The sequence below is a fragment of the Leptonychotes weddellii genome, chromosome X (genome assembly GCF_054177405.1).
Source record: "Leptonychotes weddellii isolate Sample4059 chromosome X, ASM5417740v2, whole genome shotgun sequence".
NCBI classification, from domain to species: Eukaryota; Metazoa; Chordata; class Mammalia; order Carnivora; family Phocidae; genus Leptonychotes; species Leptonychotes weddellii.
In genome coordinates this window covers 10,369,402-10,383,768 of record NC_138385.1, presented here as the reverse complement: position 1 = coordinate 10,383,768, position 14,367 = coordinate 10,369,402, and the positions used below count along the sequence as shown (strand labels likewise).

The 14,367-nt window shown below is 42.4% G+C and overlaps 1 long non-coding RNA gene across 2 annotated transcripts in view; it reads left to right on the top strand.

The window, feature by feature from the left end:
* Positions 1-14,367, top strand: part of LOC145717771 (uncharacterized) — a 384,058-nt gene that overhangs the window by 316,585 nt on the left and 53,106 nt on the right. The window contains exon 4 of one of the 2 annotated variants that reach the window (XR_014141175.1): positions 6,293-6,420. The exons of the other annotated variant lie outside the window; for it this stretch is intronic. This is a non-coding gene — a long non-coding RNA (uncharacterized LOC145717771). Of the gene's footprint in view, positions 1-6,292; positions 6,421-14,367 lie in introns of those variants that run through there. 2 annotated transcript variants of the gene reach the window in all.

Here is a 14,367-nt window from a genome sequence, read left to right as displayed (position 1 = left end):
GACTGGAAATAAAACTTAGATCCTGGACTTCCTATGACTTGATCCATGTGATACACAAAGCCAACCTGAAGGTCTAATGTGGGGCAGTACATGTGGGATCACAGTACTCATTGGAATTTAGTGGGACAAGCCTAAATCCTGGAGGCAGAAGGGGCTGCCCTATCTAAAAGGAGCATATCGTGGGGTGGCTCATTCGGTTAAGCCTCTGACTCTGGATTTCGGCCCAGGTCATGATCTCAGGCTAGTGAGATCAAGCTCCCCGTTGGGCTCTGTGCTTAGCGCAGAGTCTGCTTGATATTCTCTCTCCTTCTCCCTCTCCTTCTGCCCCTCCCCCCACTCATGCACGCACTCTCTCTCTCTCTAAACAGATAAGTAAAATCTTTTTTAGAAAAGGGATCATATCTTCTAGAAGAGGAGGTAAAGTCATAGTGTATATTAAATTGACATTCACTTAGATTTATAGGTACTGACATGGAAAGAAGTCCATGGCATTCCATTAAGTAAAAAAGGCAGAAAATAGAATAACACGTACAGTAAGTTCCATTTATACGCTATTGGAGAGAGAGAGAGAGGGATGTCTTGAGTCTAGAGGGATTTTAATATTAATATGGTTATCTCTGGATGGTGTCATTTTATTTTAGATTTTTAAAAAGTTCTTTTTGTTTCTGAATTGTTTGATTTTCTTTTAAAACAATGGGTGTGGATCATTTCCCCCAAATAATGGAGTTTTCTTTGAAAGGTCCACAAAGAACTGAGGAAAGTGGTTGCCTCTGGAGAGTAAATGGAGAACTAGTAAAAAAAAAACAGAGGGAATCTCAGTTTTTACTCAATTTGCATTTATACTAGTTGATTTTATACCATGTGCATATATTTAAATAAATATTATCTTAATATTATATATAATTATTTTTATTATACTTATATTTTAAAGAAATATTTTAAGAAATGTATGCACAGGGTCCCTGGGTGGCTCAGTTGGTTAAGTGACTGCCTTCGGCTCAGGTCCTGATCCTGGAGTCCCGGGATCGAGTCCCGCATCGGGCTCCCTGCTCGGCAGGGAGCCTGCTTCTCCCTCTGACCCTCCCCCCTCTCATGCGCTCTCTCTCTCTCTCTCTCAAATAAATAAAATTAAAAAAAAAAAAGAAATGTATGCACATATTATTTATACATTTATTATTTTATTGTGATGTAGTATTTTTAAAGAAATATTATTTTTTAAGAAATGCATAGGTTTGGAAATCTTTGAATCTGAGAATAGTTATTATAGGTATTCTGTATGAGATGTTATAGGCCACCTGACCATAGAGGAGCTGGGAAGTTACTAAATTGTGCTGCCAATTTCCCAAGCCTAGAGAAAACAACTAGAAGGACTGTGGCTTTATAACTAATTCTAACCAACAGGGGGAATCTTTTGGGAAGTAGAAGTGATAAAAACCTAAAGAGAGAATGAGCAAAGGTCTTTGACCTCCAGAAGGGGGATGGCTGAGAAAAGTCTGATGTCCAAGTAGACATGTACTGATGTACAAGAAGACAATTCAAGAGGGTTGGGAAGCTCTCTGAAATGCCACTCTGACTGCAACTATAAATGATCTGGATAGAGGAAAATGTGGGACGATTCTTAAGTCAGCCAGAGGATGTATATTCGAAGTCATAGAGAAACTAAGATTTTTCAACATGAATTTTTTAAGTGAAAAGAAGCCTTTTTTAGTGGGAGGGGGCAGACAGTAACCAAAGAAATATGTCAGATGGTAATAATTGATAAAAAGACCAAAGCAGGGTAAGGGGGCAGAGAGTAACCAACAGGAGTGGGTATCTGTATGTATTCTTTCTGCTATGGCACCAAGGAGACAATTGGGCAGACACCTGAATGAAGTGTGAGGGCAAGCTCTGCAAATATCTGGCCATTTCAGGCAGACAGTTCAGAAAATACAAAGGCTCTGATGTGGAGATAGGCTTGGCATCTTTAAGGAATAGCAATGAGGTGAGTGGAATAGTAGAGTACAGGGGGAATAGTAGGAGATGAGCTCAGAAAGGTAGAGGAGAGCCAGATCATAGAGGGCCTCATAGGCTATAACAAGAGCTTTGACTTTTATTCTGAGATGGATCATTATTGAGGTCTTGCACAGAGAAGTGGCACAAAGTGACTTATGACTTATCAGGATCACTCTGGCTGCTGTGTTGAATAGATGATTGGGGACAAGAATGCAAGCAAGGGGGACCACTGTGGAGGTTACCCTAGTAATAGAGGTAAGAGATGTTTGTGGCTCAGACTGAAGTGTCAGTGAGAGGGCTGGGGAGACAGGGTTACATTCTAGATATATGTTGAAGGCAGAGTCAATAAGATTTTTGATGGGGTAGATGCAAGATGTTAAGAAAGAGAGAAAAGATATAGATGTAGTGAAAAGAAGGGACACATGCACCCCAATGTTCATAGCAGCAATGTCCACAAGAGTCAAACTGTGGAAGGAGCCAAGATGTCCTTCAACAGATGAATGGATAAAGAAGATGTGGTTCATATATACAACGGAATATTAGCCATCAGAAAGGATGAATACCTACTGTTTGCATTGACATGGATGGAACTGGAGGGGATTATGCTAAGTGAAGTAAGTCAAGCAGAGAAAAACAATTATCATATGGTTTCACTCATATGTGGAATATAAGGAATAGTGCAGAGGACCATAGGGGAAAGGAGGGAAAACTGGGAAGAAATCAGAGAGGGAGACAAACCATGAGAGACTCTAGACTCTGGGAAACAAACTGAGGGTTACAGAAGGGAGGGGGTGGGGGAATGGGGTTAACCAGGTGATGGGTATTAAGAAGGGCACATGTTGTGATGGGCACTGGGTGTTATATGCAACTAATGAATCATTGAACACTACATCAAAAACTAATGATGTACTATATGTTGGCTAATTGAACATAATAAAAGAAAAATAAAGAAAGAGAGAAAAGCCAAGGATAACTCCACAGTGTTTGGTCTGAGCAAGTAGATGAATGGTGATTCCATTTATTAAGATGGGAATAATTGAGGGAGGTTCATGTCTTAGAGAGTGGGGTTCAAGATTGAGATTTAGACATAATGAGTTTAAGATATCTACCAAAGAAGACATCCAAATGGCCAACAGACACATGAAAAGATGCTCAACATCACTCATCATCAGGGAAATGCAAATCAAAAGCACAATCAGATATCATCTCACACTTGTCAGAATGGCTAATATCAAAAAGACAAGAAATTACAAGTGTTGGTGAAGATGTGGAGAAAAGGGGAACCCTAGTACACTATTGGTAGGAATGTAAGTTGGTATAGCCACTGTGGAAAACAGTATGGAGGTTCCTCCAAAAATTAAAAATAGAAATACCATATGACTCAGTGATTCTGCTACTGGGTATTTACCCAAAGGGAAAAAAAAAACACTAATTCAAAAAGATAATGCACCTCTGTGTTTATTGCAGTATTATTTATAATTGCCAAGATATGGAAGAACCTAAGTGTCTATCCATAAATAGATAAATGGATAAAGAGGATGTGGGGTGTGTGTGTATATGTATAGATGTGTGTGTGTGTGTATACACATACATACAACAGAATATTACTCAGTCATTAAAAAGAATGAAATCTTGCCATTTGTGACAACATGGATGGATCTAGAGGGTATTATACTAGTGAAATAACTCAGAGAAGACAAATACCGTATGATTTCACTTGTATGTGGAATCTAAAAAAACAAACAAACAAATAAACGAAAAGCAGAAACAGACCCATAAATACAGAGAGCAAACTGATGGTTGCCAGAGGGGGAAGGAGGGGCAAAGGGGGATAGGCAAAATTGGTGAAGGAGAATGGAAGGTCTGGGCTTCCAGAATGAAGAAGTCATGGGGATAAAATATACAGCATAAGGAATGTAGTCACTGGTACTGTAATAGCGTTGTATGGTAACCAATGGTAGCTACACTTGTGATGAGCATGGCATAATATTTGAGTTGTTGATTCACTATGTTGTACACCTGAAAATAATGTAACATTGTGTGTCAACTACAATTTTAAAAAGAGAGAGAAAAAAAGATATCTATTAGGTATTCAAGTGGAGATGTTGAGTTGGAGGTAAATACATGAGTGTGGAATTTAGGGGCATGGTCTTGTTTAGAGAATAAATTTGGGAGTTCCGAGCATATATATATTTAAAGCCAGGGGAATGGAGAAACAAGTGAACAGGGCTGCTAATTAAGCTTTTCTTACCATTGCCATCCCCCTTCCCTTTCCCCTGCCTTCCTCACACCTGCTTGCCCTGCTCCTGGACCAGAGAGGTAACTCATCGTTTGGACATATTTCCTGCACCTTTTCAATATGCTTTGCTTGGAGACCTCTGAGTTAGAGAACAGAGTAGTTCTACTCCTTTGACCTTCATATGACAAAAAACCAGAGGGGTTAGGCATGGAGAGAAGGTATTGAATACAGGCAAAACAAGCAACCACTTCCAAGGCGTGTACTCGGGGATTCTGAGAAAATCTATTACCCCCACCCTGCAGTAGCTACCCTATCATTCCTTTAGTGAATCTGGAACTTTTACTGTTGTTGCAAAACCATGACCTCTAGAGGGAAAACCTCACAAAAAAGCACTTTAGAGAAAATCAACTGTTCAACCAATCTGCTTTTTTAATCGAGGGAACTTCAACGAAGAACCACAGAAAATATTAAAATTATGCTTCACTATCTTGTAATGGCTGGTTTTAGAGGGGAAAGAAGCAACAGGGTCGAAGTGACACCTTTCCCCACACAGAGCAGAAGAAAAGGTGAGGGAAAGGGGCGCCTGGGTCTCCAAGTCAGTTAAGCATCTGACTCTTGGCTTTGGCTCAGGTGGTGATCTCAGGGTCGGGAGATGGAGTCCCACATCAGGCTCCTCGCTGTTTGCAGAGTCTGCTCTCTCCCTCTGCTCCTCCTGCACGTGTGTGCACGCTTTCTCTCTAAAATAAATAAATCTTAAAAAAAGAAAAGGTAGGGGAAGTCACATTACCTTCCTATTGCATACCAAGCACTGTGCTCAGCTCTGTACGTGTATTAGCTCCATAATGAATCCTCCCAACAGCTCTGTGAGGCAGCAATTCTTGCACCCATCTGTAAAGATGAGGAACATGAGGTGCAAAGAGTTTAAACCACTTGCCCAGATTCATATATCTAGTTACTAAGTGGTAGAGTCAGTAATCCAGCCTAGATTCCCCTAAGACCCCAAAGCCTGTGTCCTCCTCCATCTGTATGCTGCCCTGAGCAGGTACAGCAGAGAGGCATGCGGGGGGTACGAGTGTGTTAATCCAAGGCCACATCCTGGGGTTCTGGGATTCACAGTATTTATTACCGTTACCCACCCCTTTGAAATGTTGATTAGCCGTTGTTCCCAGTTTGTCAAGTGCTTTCATCCTTAAATCTTTAAAGGTTGTTTTTTTTTTTTCCCCCTAAATGGGACAACCACCATTTCACACCAAGCTGCAAACTCTTTTCCACCCTCAGGCTAAATAAGCAGGAGTCATCCCAGGTTTAGGTAAAGCCCAGTGATGGACCCTATCAGGCCCCCATCCTCCCAGTGGTGAAGGTTTAAATACAGATGTCCCTGGCACTGCAGAATGCTGTCAGATCTTTGCAGTCCTAGGTCATATGAGTTTCTGACCTTTTCAAAGGCCAACATATATGGGGGTGATGTCATATTTGTACCAGAGACCATGAGAACCTGGAAGCAGGCTGGCCCCAGCCAGGAGCGCATGCTCCTTCACTTGTGCACATCACCCCCAACTAGGTGGTTCTAAGGCAATTTAAAAGGAGGAGATGACTTTAATTTAGTGGCAGGGGACTGACCTGTGCCGCATCTTAACAGATTGTGTGACTATTTGGCTGGTGGTTGGGCGTCGGGGGTCAGAGCGGGATCTGTATTCTGATGGGTAAAGTAGAACTGCTCATTCTGGAGTTTGTTGGGCCCCAGGGAGTTTCCTTCTGTCTTCCTCACTTGGGACCCATTAACTGTATTGAAGTAGAACTTGGGCCTCCAAGACAATCCAGTGGCCCCATCTAGGTACAGGCAGAACGGTCTAAAGTCTTGATGGCATTCTTTTCCTCTGAAGTTGTTAGAATGAAACAGTGTGTCATATTTATCCCCTCCTCTGCCAAGAAATCTCTCCCGACGTTGAGATTAATTTTCGCCTCATGCTCCCATAGCCCTTCGCTTGCACTTCTATTCCAGTGTTTCCCAGCGTCATCCTTATTAGCATTATTTATGGGCACGTCTGTCTCCTCTTCCAGATCATGAGCTCCTGGAGGGCAGAAACTGGAGTTTATTCATCTCTATCCCCCACGGACTGCGTGCAGGGCCCTGCACATCGTAAGCCCTCAATAACTGCTTGTTGAATTGAATTATTACTCTCCTCCTCTGTTGTGATGGGCATTCATTCATTTAGTCCATTTGCCCCTTAAGAATGTCCTGCCAAGACCCAAATGTAAAGACTTACAAGTACAAAGAGACACATTTTTAACAGTTGATGGTTTGGGGTGGTTTTATTTTAAATGGGCCCAAATGAAAAGAAACGTTTTCTTAGGTCTTGCCAGCCAGACAGAAAAGGTTATCAGCAGATTAAGAGGAGTGTTCTCAAACAGCATCAAGTGTCTTTCAGTGTGCCCAGTGGGTGGAGGGCTTTATGTGGCCGTGAAAGCTGGAGAGAAGGCTACTTGGATTCATTCTGACATATGTCATATTTTCAAGAGAGGTGTTGAAAGCAGAGTCAAACAAACAGCCAGTCAAAGTGCCGCTCAGTGCACTGGAATTGGCATTACATGAAAGTGTTAGTGAGCACCTCAGTGAACAAGGTTGCCCCCAGCTCTTCCCCAGGAGCTACTTGAAAAGTTGAGAAGGGTACGGGAGTTCTCATCACATAGCCACATTCCCTCCATTGTAGGCTGTGTAGCCGGCCCCCCGAACACTTTGTACCGACTACATTCTAGCTGTCAGGTTGAGTTGATCTTCAAATCAATGATGCTGTCAGTTGAAAACAGCACATCTTTATAGTCTGACACATTTAGGAAACTCCATGGCATATAAAGTGCAGATTCCGCCCCCCCTCCACCCCACCATGATGTGGAGAGTTGAAGATCCAGTTGTCTATCAGCGCCAAAGGCAAGGGCTCAGGCAGGCAGGCAGGTAGGCAAGAGCGAATATTTACCGTGCACCCACTGTGTGCCCGGATCCTGAGCCAGGGGGAAGCTGAACAGACATGGTGCCAGCCCTTGTGACCTTTACAGCTGCGGGAGCCGGTAAGGTATGTAGATGGAAGTGGAGAAGGGGTGGGGAAGGGGGGGCGGGATGAGCATTAAAGAAGTAATTACATATGTGAGGAACCAATTACACATATAGTAAGAGCTCTGATGGAGATGCCAAGAGAGCCCGTAAGAGAAAAGTTGGACCTGGGCCAAAGGGCCAGGGCAGGCTCTTCTGAGGGAATACAGTTTAAACAGAGATCTGAAGGATGAGTAGGAATTAACCAAGTGGAATCCCCGTGCACATGTTGGAGGGGGTAGTGTTTAGAGAAACAGGATAGCACTGCAGCAGACTAGATCAGGACACATTTGAGGATCTGAAAGAAGGCGTCGGGAGTTGTGAGAGATGAGTTTGGAGAAGTGAGCAGCTGCTGGATCACCCAGGACCTCACTTTTTTATTTGGGGCAGTTGGGGAAAGAAGAACTAAGAAATCACTTTCAAAGACTATTCAGCAATTAAAAGGAATGGACTGCCAATATATACGCTATAGCCTTAAAATATTATCCGAAGTGATGAACACCGGTCAGAAAAGACCATGTGTTATGTGATTCAATTTACATGAAATGGTAAGAAACAGCAAATCTATAGAGAAAGAAAAGCAGACAAGTGGGGGTGGGAATGGGGAATAATGGCAAACAGGCATAAGAGATATTTGGGGGGTGATAGAAAGGTTCTAAAATCGAATCATGGTGATGATTGTACAACTCTGCTAATGCATTAAAAAACCATCAAAGCACATACTTAAAAACAAGTTAATTGGAAGTTTAAAAATAAAAAAAGAAACGAGACTTCTGCTCCCATGGGAAGAATATGAGACACATTAAATAGAAGACAATGAGACCCATGGACACAGAGAACAAACTGATGGCTGCCAGAGGGAAAGTGGGGGGGGGGATGGGCAAAATGGGTGAAGGGGAGTGGGAGATGTAGGCTTCCAGCTGTAGAATGAATAAGTCATGGGAATACAAGATATAGCTTAAGGACTCTAGGCAATGATATTGTCATAGCAATGTATTAGGACAGATGGTAGCTACGCTTGGGGTGAACATAGCATAATATATAAACATGTTGAATCACTTCATTGTACACCTGAAACTAATGTAACATTGTGTGTGAACTATACTCAAACGAAAAAAAAAAAATAGAAGGACCCTTCTTCCCCTGCAGCCTAAACCTACCCCAAGGGCTAGGCAAGTCTTAGACTCTACTCTTAAGTCTCTACAGGCAAAGGAGGATGTCTGTTTATTTAACTTGGTGTGTTTAGCTCCACATGGACAGTGGGCACAAACAGATCATATCTGCAGAGCTATGAGTTGGGCACACAGTGGGAGTGGTTGGTTATTCAAGGGATGGCTGTCATCTTTATAGGTGGGAGAACAGAAGTGTCCATGACCAGCCATGGGAAGAGAGTTATTAGAGCCCAGTGAACATCTCTGTTTTCCAGAAGGCATACTCTCTCATTGGTTCCTGGCCAGAAAGCCAAGGGAAGCTGGGCCATGATAAGAATTAGGAGCTAACTGCCCGTCCAGATGTTAGAGGGGCAGTGCCATCATTTACAAACCTCCGTGGTCCCTTGGCCTCTTCTGAGGGCAGCCTCCATCTGTTAAGTCTCAGCAGCTTTCATGGTAATAATCACCTAATTGAGGAATTGAGAGTGAAATCAGGGGGAAATCTGTGGCTCATTCACTAGAATAGTGACTTCCCTGTACCTCAGACGAGAGACAAAAGATCATAACTGATTTCCTGCTCTTCCCAAGGGAATGGTTTCTAATAGTCTAAAGCAATCAAGCAACAGAATGAATTGGCTTTCCGACCCAACAGTCCTTAGGGAAAGCACTATGAAAGGCCACCAAGTTGTTATATTTGTATAATTAAATCCAACACTTTGATCAATTTGATGAGGACAGTGTTGTCTGTTGCCTTTGAGATCTGTAAGCCAACTCTCTTCTCTGACTGTGCTCACTCTCTAGCCAACGTTTGTAAGACCACAGGTTTGCCCATATCTTGCTTTCTCTCCAATAGATTTTGGAAAGACAAAAATGGAATTGAAGGAAGTGATAGGAATGCAAAGGGGAATCACCTCAAATGCGTTTCTGAATTGTAGGCATACTCCATAACCCATCTGCTACTTGGGGAGGGACTTCCCTTGTGCCTTTCCATGAAATCCATGTTGACTTGAAGGACCAGACCAACAGACCCTCTAACTTCTATTTGCTAAAGTTAACAATGAAGCCCACAAAAAAGGGTACGGTTGGACTAGACCACTATCTGTTGCTGATGAAAGTTGCACGAAGGGTCTCCATTCTGCCACGGAGGCGCTCACTGTGGAACTTTGGTTTGACTGACTTAACACTTGGGTGCTTTGCTCCCTCTGCCTCCGTCCACCCCCACACCCCATTGGGTTAAGAGCAGAACTACACCTTTTGTATTTACTGGCTTCTCCTCCTTGTCTTCCTTCTGACCATCTAGGAGGATACCAAAGGAAGAGAGATTCCTTATCACTACTTGAATAGAATACCAAAAGTTAAGAGTCAGAACTTGGCAGCAGATAAACCATTTCCTGGTAAGATGACCTTGGGGAAGTTATTCAACCTCTGTAAGCCTTCCTTTATTTGTAAAATTGAGATAATAGAACCAACTTCACAGGATTGTGAGACTAAAATAGTAGTAGTAGTTTGAAACCTACTTTACATACTTAAAACACTGCCTGTATCACAGTAATTGTTCATTCTCTATTCAAGCAGCTGCTGGATTAAGTACCTACTATGTGTAGACAGTGCTGTGGGGCATATGGTACATAATGTGGAGTTTATCTGAGTGTATGAAAGGCAACATGGTGTAGTGGAAAGAACTTGAACTTGGAGTCAGAAATCTGGGTTCCAATCACCACTCTGCCTCTTAACTTCTTGTGTGACCTCAGGCAGGTTACATGAAGTCTCTGATCCTATTTCTTCATCTGCAGCATGTGAAGAACATTTTATCTGGTTCTGCTGGTAATTAAGTGAGATAATGCACATGAGAGCCTCACAAATCTACTGAGAGCATGTCTGTAGCTTAGTACATAAGGGATGAATAAATGTAAGACTCATTTTTCCTTCCTCATTAGGTATAAATCCTCAACCTTGCTCCATCTTAAACCTTGGGAAGTAACTCTGACATTCTAGCTCTTTTGAAGATTGCTGAACCAATATTCTGTGTTAACGCATTATTTAAATGTCATATGTTAGAGAACTCAAAAATGGAGATGGACATGGAATCCAGAGCAATAAATTGTAAATTTGGAAAAAAATTCATCCAGATGTGCCACTCAGAAGACGTTTGGCCTTGGGCAAGTCACCTCACCTCTCTCCGCTACATTTTCCTCATCTCTAAGATGAAAATAACTCTAAAATTCACCCCATAGGGTGGCTGGGAAGATTCACTGAAATAAAGCAGGGAATGTGCTTCATCCCATGTCTTGCACTTATAGGTGCTCCATCCGTGGAAGTAAAATGATCACTAGTATTAATATTCAGAGAAGAAAATCAGAATCAAATTTCCAGTGCGTATCCTTTCTAGTTGTTTGGCGGTCATTATCTTTATGTTAGGAAGGAAAATTAGGCTATTTTGAACCATATTACTCATCTTTGTGACTTGACATAAAAAAAAAAAAAGACAAAAAAAACCAGCCACGTCCTCCCGCCAAATGCACCTTCATGTCTGGGGCAAAGACAGATTCAAAGCTGCCGCTGCTCGCAGTCATGATGTCCTTGTGCCTAACTGAGGCACAAGAACGCTACTGAGAAGATTTAGCAGGCAAGGATTTGAAATTATCAGTCCCTGTCTGCTCTAATTCTGCCTCTTTGTACCCAGTAAACCAGGGTAAAAAGTGGATTTTTATCACTTAATTTGCAAAAATTCCGTGACAAACATTTTCTGCCCCTACAGTGTGTCTGAAACAGCGGCTTCATTTAAATGTTTTCCACTTTTACATTTATCTTCTCTCTGCTCATAGTTTATTGGAGGCTTTGTGGAACACCCTGGTTTCTCCCTTTGATGAGGGGCTTGCATAATGAGACTCTCAGAGGTTCCTTCCAGCTCTGACATTATGCGTTTTTAGGGATGTCCCTGGGATTTTCAAGAATGCATGCAGTGGGGTTTCCTTAGTAAAGATCCTTGTGAAAGAAGGTTATGTCCACCTTTCCTTGTATAATCCCGTCAGAAACTTTGGGAAATCACCAGGAATAATTAACGCATTCTGGATGACGCGTGCTTAGCTAATTGGGCTGAAACACAGGGTTGGTTAGCAAGTTGGCTGAGTGCCAGGTAGCAGGTGTCTGCATAGAGTCAGACTGATTCTTTTTTCAAAGAAGGGAAGAAGGCCTGTGCATGTTTTGTTTTTGAGAAAGTTTCCCTGGGTTTTGCCCTATTCCCACCCTCATTTGAAAATGCTCAGGGCAAAAGAAAACCAAGTTTATTAGCCCTAAAATAAAGATGATTTCTTTTTAAATGTAGTTCTGTTTCTTTTCACCATTTTTGGTCTGGTTTTCAAGTCAGTTCATGTTCCTGTGTGTCGTTATTTACCTCTTGTTTTAATCAGAGGCACACAACCAGGATCATTTTATAGGGTTTTGCCTTCAGGCCAGTTGGACTGGGCCTTTTTACAATGGAGATTACTTTTCCCAGGGTATTCCCAGTTGTTTAGTATTTTGCATTTCCACATTAGTGTATCATTTGCACCTTTGGGTTAACTTGTAGTTTGGCTCTTCAAACAACAAATTTACATTATATTCACTTTCCTCCATCCAAATATCATAAAATTTCTATTCATCATAAGCCCTCCAAGGGAAGGTTAAGGGTGGTCAGTGAGGGGTCCATGGGTAAACGTGGATATTTAAGCAGGATTTCTGGATCTTGTAAGTGGGGAACAACATTCTCTACATACCACTGATAAACAAGCATCTCTGAATATGCATCTGAATCCCTGTCTCTGGGGCTCATTTGGTTAACTGCATACTCGATTCTAAGGAGGGAGGACTTTCCTCAGCCTGAACAATTTGGGCCAGAGGAACGTTCCCATGAGTTTCTGGCATCTTGCTGCAAACAATAGACACTCACTTGAGCTAGCACTGTAAGGATTCTAGGAGTCTCACAGAACTCTGCAGCAGGAAGTGGAAAGGCACATCTACTTCCAGCTTTACTTCCAACAGGGCTTTCTTGGGCATTCTCCCCTGGTCTATATAAAATGTCTCCCAGTGTTCAGAAGTCCCCAGGCCACTGTGCAAAAAAGAAATAATGTCATTTTAGAAAGGCTCTTGGTGGCATTATTTACATTTTTAGAGAGAAAACAAAGTGGGCGGGGTGGGCAGGATCTCTGCCCACCCTTCTAGCTCTGACTTATTAGGATCCTGCACATATCTGGACATCTCTTAGAAGATGTGCTGTTAGGTACCAGGTTTCCTCAAGTATACAATTTGATCAGTTCGTTAGACTCCATGAATCCCACTGGGTATCGGGCAGTAGTTGCAAATGACCCACTCCTGGACTAGTGGGATGGCATGTTTGTGGCACGTGGGAGGCACCGTGGCCTTCTCTTGGCAGCATCCACAGCCACAGCTCTCAGAGTTGGCCTCCAAATCCTTCTCGGAACTGACAAATGAATCAACAAAATGTGGTGTACCCATACCATAGAATATTACTCAGCCACAAAAAGGAACGAAGTACCAATACATGCTACAACATGGGTAAACCTTGACAACATGATGCTGAGTGAAAGAAGCCAGACACAAAAGACCACATAGTCTATGATTCCATCTATGTGAAATGTCCAGGACAGGCAAATCCGTAGAGACAGAAAGGTCATTGGTGGTTGCCAGGGGCTGGGAGGAGGAAAGAATGGGGCATGGGGTTTCTTTTTGAGGGTGATGGAAGTGTTCTGAAATTAGATTGTGGTGATCAATACATAACTCTGTGAATACACCAAAGGCATTCAATCGCATGCTTTAAAGGGGTGAATTTTTGGTATATGGATTCTATCTCAACTTTTTAAAATCATTCCTAGCACAGCACTCTAGGAAACCATGCCTAGTGGAACTAGCATGTGTCCTCAGATTTGAAGTTTGCTGTTTAGCTTTTTAATTCTACCTGTGCTTGGGTTGAGATTCCCCTCTAGCTACACACTATACACTTAGAGACCTCTGGGCCTTTGCTTCTGCTAGAATGTTATTGCCATTTCTCCTCCCTCTGTGAAGCCTCCCCTAACTCTTTCCACCTCTATCCTCACCCTTGAACAATTAAATGCTCCCTGCTCAATATCCAGTCCAAATCATAGTTGTATTGTGATTGTCTCCTGAGTCCTCAGAATTTCCCTCTTGACTATTGTCCTCATTTCTGCACCTACAGCCCCTCCACAGAGCCTAGTCTAGAATAGTCTTCCTCAGAAAATGAATATAATATGGTCCCATCCCTCAGGATTTCTAGGAGATTATTAGGAGGAGACAGACACTCAACTAACTACAAAAGCATGTGCCCCAAATTAGACACTTAGATATGTGGGCCCTGGAGAAGAAAATGATTGGCCCCGCCTATGGCAATCAAGGAAGAAACCTTACAGAGGAGGGGACATCTGAACTTAGCCTGAACATATGAGTAAGAACTCTCCAGATGAAAGAATGTCCAATGGAAAAAAGACAGTCTCTTCAACAAATGGCGTTGGGAAAATTGGACAGCCACATGCAGAAGAATAAAATTGGACCATTTCCTTACACCACACACAAAAATAGACTCAAAATGGATGAAAGACCTAAATGTGAGACAGGAATTCATCAAAATCCTAGAGGAGAACACAGGCAGCAACCTCTTCGACCTCAGCTGCAGCAACTTCTTCCTAGACACATCGCCAAAGGCAAGGGAAGCAAGGGCAAAAATGAACTATTGGGACTTCATCAAGATAAAAAGCTTTTGCACAGCAAAAGTAACAGTCAACAAAACCAAAAGACAACTGACAGAATGGGAGAAGATATTTGCAAATGGCATATCAGATAAAGGGCTAGTATCCAAAATCTATAAAGAACTTAAACTCAACACC